This window comes from Dermacentor andersoni, unplaced genomic scaffold, assembly GCF_023375885.2.
Source record: "Dermacentor andersoni unplaced genomic scaffold, qqDerAnde1_hic_scaffold ctg00000039.1, whole genome shotgun sequence".
NCBI lineage: Eukaryota > Metazoa > Arthropoda > Arachnida > Ixodida > Ixodidae > Dermacentor > Dermacentor andersoni.
This window is the reverse complement of record NW_027314752.1, coordinates 36,975,201-36,981,270: the sequence shown is the minus strand read 5'-3', so window position 1 is coordinate 36,981,270 and position 6,070 is coordinate 36,975,201.

Below are 6,070 nucleotides of genomic sequence, written 5' to 3'. Positions count from 1 at the left end.
GAACACCACGGCTGCCCTGTCTGCGATCCCCCGGATGCTGTTCGCGATGCCGGGACAGCTCGTGGTGTTGCCGGCCATGGTGCCGGCCATGATGCCATCGTGCATGCGACAACGCTTTCCTTTGAAGAAAGCCCGTCAGCAGATAAGTGCCATCGGAAATTCCTTTGCAGACTTCTCAGCAGCAGTCTGCCTGCGGTGTGAAAGTGTGCCGTGAGGAGAAGACGTGAAGAAGCCTTCCCGCTCCATACTTACCCTCAAAGGTGGTCATTTACATGGTCATGAGAACATGTATCACTGAGCGAGAAAGGAAAGAAAAAACTCCTCTCTTCTAATATACTACTATATGTTTATTTAATATCATAAGAATGTTTGGTGGGCCGGAAACAGCCGCTGAAGAGGCTTGACGAAGCCAACGCACCCAACAGAGGCTTGGCAGTTGTAGATGGAAACAAACAAACAAAAGCTGCGCGAAAGCTATTGCAGACAAAAAACTGAGGTTCCCCTGAGGCCCACCAATGGAACATTCGTTAAATATATTGGACAACCGAATACAGGACTGAGAACGAGCGCCTTCTATGGCTGCCGCTAAAGAAGCAAGTAGATTTATATGCTTTTTCGCATGTGATAAAGCATATTTATGCTTTTGTTTGTGTTCGTAAGAACCCAAGGAACTCAGAGAAACGCGTATTTCAATAACCAATGCGTTAGTTTTGGCAAGTGCGTTATGTATATTACAATGTCGAACATCGTGGTCATTGGGTTACAATGACAACAAAAATATGACAGTACGCGGATGTAGTGTGCTGGCGCTGCTTAGCAAAAACCAGATATTTGGCTGCAGTTACCTGCTTCTGGTATTGAGGATACACCTATATTTCTTTCTAGATGGCAGGCCCCATGTGAACGATGAAACCGCCGAGCGAATCTTCGAGCGAATAGCACAAGTGACTCCTCGCACTTTGACCTCTCTAAGAGGATGACGACTCTGCTGAAGACGTCACATTTTCTCCATCGGTGCCACTGGATGATTCAAGTTCTGAAGATGAAGACAATGAATGAAGGCTCCCCTTCGACAACAATTCCACTTCATGATAGAGTCTGTAAGCGCGACTGAACGGGGACGTAGAAAGAAACAAATACACAGAAAGCGCGACACTTTCAACTGTACATTTTATTTCCTCACGCATCGATAAATGCATACCGTACGAGCGGAAACCAGCATGACAGAAAAATAACATTCAGTGGTTCATGTCGATGAACCTTACACCTGTGCAAGGCGTGGTGAAAACATATACTGCAATCGTTATAAAGATAAAGCAAAGAATTTTTTCTCCGCTCCAGCTAACGACACTGATGGCGTGCTCACGCACTTTTCCTCTAATTTTGCAATTTCACAGGCCTCGACAATCTCCCTTGTCATCCTGCTATGAGCGCTATACAAAAAGGAAGTGCTTTCAAACATGGGTTTGCAGGATCTATTTCGGCAATGAATACGCAAATGACCCAGTTTGCTTTAGTGACGCTATATCAATTCAATTTTAGTGTCTCATTGATGAATCTGCCGTGGTGACCGACATACGTTCTTCTGCAAGAAAGTGGAATCGCATAGAACAAGTTATGAGGGCAGGTTAAAAATTGTTTGCGATGTTGAGTTGAACATGCTTTCAATTTGTTATGCTGTGGATTAACCTGTTTGCATAGCTTCCGCAGGCGCTCAGAGGGCAGACAAAACCACGTCCACTCTAATCTTAATTTTGGAGGTATTTTCTTTGACACAACTTCACAGAAATTGAGGAATAAGTAAGTCGCGTCCACAAATCTGCACACTCTGACTGAAGGGGTTCAGCAACTCACGCTTACAATACAGAAGATATATGCATGACCAGCAAAAAGGACCATGGACATACTCGGGTTTTCCGGCTTTTCGCCACTCTGAGGCAGAGGTTCTGGTCACTGATGAACCGATCACCATCATCATCATATCTTATGTCCACTGCGGGACGAAGGCGCCTCCCAGTGATCTCAAATTACGCCTGCCCTTGTACCTGCAAATTTTCTGATTTCATCAACCCACCAAGTTTTCTGTCGTCCTCGTCGGCGTTTCCCTTTTCTTGGCACCCATTCTGTAACTCTAATGGTCCACCCGTTATCCATCCTAAGCATTACGTAGCCTGCACAGCTCTATTTATTTCTATAGAAGTCTAGTAGAATATCGGCTCCCCATTTGCTCTCTGATCCACACCGTTGTCTTGCTGCCAGCGTTATGCCTAGCATTTTTCATTCCTTCACTCTTTTGCGTGCTCCTCCAAATTGTTCTCAAGCTTCTTTGGCAATCTCCAAGTGTTGTCCCCATATATTGGCACAGGCAAGATGCATTGATTGTATACGTTTCTTTTCAATGATATTGGTAAGCTCCCTGTAAGGATCTAGCAACGCCTGTTGTATGCAATCGAAGCCACATTTCTTCTTCAGTAAATTTCCCTTTAGTGATCAGGGTCTTGAGCTAGGTAAACATGCTTCTTCACGAACTCTAGAGGCTCAGTAGCGATTTTGAACTCTTTCAGCTTTGCCAGGCTATCGTACATGATCTTTGTCTTCTGCACATCATTCTTCAACACCAATCTTACTTTCCCTGTTAAGGTTCTAGATCATTTGCTGGAACTCGTGTCCAATGTTCCTGGACAGGAAAATGTCATCGGCGAACCAAAGGCTGCTGAAACATTTGCCGCTGATCCTAACTTCTATGTCTCCCCAGTTTATTGGTTCGAATACTTCGTCTAAAGATGCAGTGAACAGCATCGGAGACATTCCCTGAAACCTCTCGAAGTCTTCAGACATCTTGTATAATTGCCAGAAAGCTTTTCAAGTAAGATATTGTCTCTATCTTTGATTACATCGATTGTTATTCCGTCTTCTCCTGCCGCTATACACATGTGATGCCTGACAGGGCTATTCTATCTTCATCGCTAATTGTGGAAGAAGCTTCTGTATGCTGCTCATTGCTACTTCTTATAGTGGCAGTGGTGCTGCTGTAGGTACAGTACAGATCAGTATTGAATTCTCTGTTTTGTTTCTATATTTCAGAAATTGATAATGATATTGCCCAGCTTAACTTTCGGTGCATATATCTTGGCTTTTCCTATGTCTAGTTTTCACGTTACTGATTTCATGCTGCGTCCATCTTGTACTGTTTCCTCGGCCATCCTGACGTTATAATTTAGGATAACAGTCACTTTTTTCTTGTTGATCAGTTTTGACGGCTCCGCGAATTCTATCTTATCTCATGAGTTGTAAACTTTGTAGCTTGGTTGTTTATTTATTAGTTATTTCGTTACTTGGGAGGGCTTACCTACTCTTTGCCTATGTACCTTACCTCCCCATTGAACTTGTGCTTCTGAAGCAAACCTAGGTACTGTTTCATTTATTACCTCTATGCCATCATCAACACTCTGTTCTAAAGCTACACATGTTTTAGCGAACACCAGTAGGAATTGGTCTGCTTTCACCCTGACTACGTCTAGGTTGGCCTGTTTCTTGACCAATTTTAATCAATATTTTTTTCGTATTGAGGGAAATCCTAGCCCGCATTCGCCTATAACCACTGCTCTTTATCCTACCTAACGCTTCTACACCCTGTACTACAGTGGGATCGGCAGAGAATATGCAACGTATTTCAGTTCTTCTTTCTTCATTACGGCATCTCCAAGTCCACTTCTTGTTGCCCCGCTTCCGAAAGAATGAATTCGTTATTCGGAACTTATATATATCCGCGAACTATATCTACGTCTCTTCTCTAGCGTTGCTAGAGTCGATGACGCAGTTGCCAAGTGCTTGTTCTCCAGCCTGCTTTTTCCCTACTTTCGCATTGAAGTTGCCCTTGACTTTAGTATACTTAGTTACGCTTTTCTCCTTGCTAATTCAACATCTTCACAGAACTGTTCTGTTTTTTTATCTTCGTGATTGGAGGTTGGGGCGCAGGTTTGTAATACCTTTATTCTATACTGCATGTTTAGCGCTTATACTATTACAGCTACCCTCGCATTATTGCGGTGCACACATTGCGCGCCAACGAACTTGTCTGCTAAGGAAAGCCATGGAAAGCGCTTAACTTTCATACCATATGTCACTTAGGTCATCATCATCATCAGCCTGGTTACGCCCACTGCAGGGCAAAGGCCTCTCCCATACTTCTCCAACTACCCCGGTCATGTGCTAATTGTGGCCATGTTGTCCCTGCGAACTTCTTAATCTCATCCGCCCACCTAACTTTCTGCCGCCCTCTGCTACGCTTCCCTTCCCTTGGAATCCATTCTGTAACTCTTAATGACCATCGGTTATCTTCCCTCCTCATTACGTGTCCTGCCCATGCCCATTTATTTTTCTTGATTTCAACTAAGATATCATTAACTCGCGTTTGTTCCCTCACCCAATCTGCTCTTTTCTTATCCATTAACGTTACACCTATCATTCTTCTTTCCATAGCTCGTTGCGTCGTCCTCAATTTAAGTAGAACCCTCTTCGTAAGCCTCCAGGTTTCTGTCCCGTACGTGAGTACTGGTAAGACACAGCTGTTATAAACTTTTCTCTTGAGGGATAATGGCAACCTGCTGTTCATGATCTGAGAATGCCTGCCAAACGCACCCCAGCCCATTCTTATTCTTCTGATTATTTCAGTCTCATGATCCGGATCCGCAGTCACTACCTGTCCTAAGTAGATGTATTCCCTTACCACTTCCAGTGCCTCACTACCTATCGTAAACTGCTGTTCTCTTCCGAGACTGTTAAACATTACTTTAGTTTTCTGCAGATTAATTTTTAGACCCACCCTTCGGCTTTGCCTCTCCAGGTCAGTGAGCATGCATTTCAGTTGGTCCCCTGAGTTACTAAGCAAGGCAATATCATCAGCGAATCGCAAGTTACTAAGGTATTCTCCATTAACTCTTATTCCCAATTCTTCCCAATCCAGGTCTCTGAATACCTCCTGTAAACACGCTGTGAATAGCATTGGAGAGATCGTATCTCCCTGCCTGACGCCTTTCTTTATTGGGATTTTATTGCTTTCTTTATGGAGGACTACAGTGGCTGTGGAGCGGCTGTAGATATTTTTCAGTATTTTTACATACGGCTCGTCTACACCCTGATTCCGCAATGCATCCATTACTGCTGAGGTTTCGACTGAATCAAACGCTTTCTCGTAATCAATGAAAGCTATATATAAAGGTTGGTTATATTCCGCACATTTTTCTATCACCTGATTGATAGTGTGAATATGGTCTATCGTTGAGTAGCCTTTACGGAATCCTGCCTGGTCCTTTGGTTGACGGAAGTCTAGGGTGTTCCTGATTCTATTTGCAATTACCTTAGTAAATACTTTGTAGGCAACGGACAGTAAGCTGATCGGTCTATAATTTTTCAAGTCCTTGGCGTCCCCTTTCTTATGGATTAGGATTATGTTAGCGTTTTTCCAAGATTCCGGTACGCTCGAAGTCATGAGGCATTGCGTATACAGGGTGGCCAGTTTCTCTAGAACAATCTGCCCACCATCCTTCAACAAATCTGCTGTTACCTGATCCTCCCCAGCTGCCTTCCCCCTTTGCATAGCCCCCAAGGCGTTCTTTACTTCTTCCGGCGTTACCTGTGGGATTTCGAATTCCTCTGGACTATTCTCTCTTACAATATCATCGTGCGTGTCACTGGTACTGTATAAATCTCTATAGAACTCCTCAGCCACTTGAACTATCTCATCCATGTTAGTAATGATATTGCCGGCTTGGTCTCTTAGCGCATACATCTGATTCTTGCCAATTCCTAGTTTCTTCTTCACTGCTTTTAGGCTTCCTCCGTTCCTGAGAGCATGTTCAATTCTATCCATATTATACTTCCTTATGTCAGCTGTCTTACGTTTGTTGATTAACTTAGAAAGCTCTGCCATTTCTATTCTAGCTGTAGGGTTAGAGTCTTTCATGCATTGGCGTTTCTTGATCAGATCTTTCGTCTCCTGCGATAGCTTACTGGTATCCTGTCTAACGGAGTTACCACCGACTTCTATTGCACACTCCTTAATGATGCC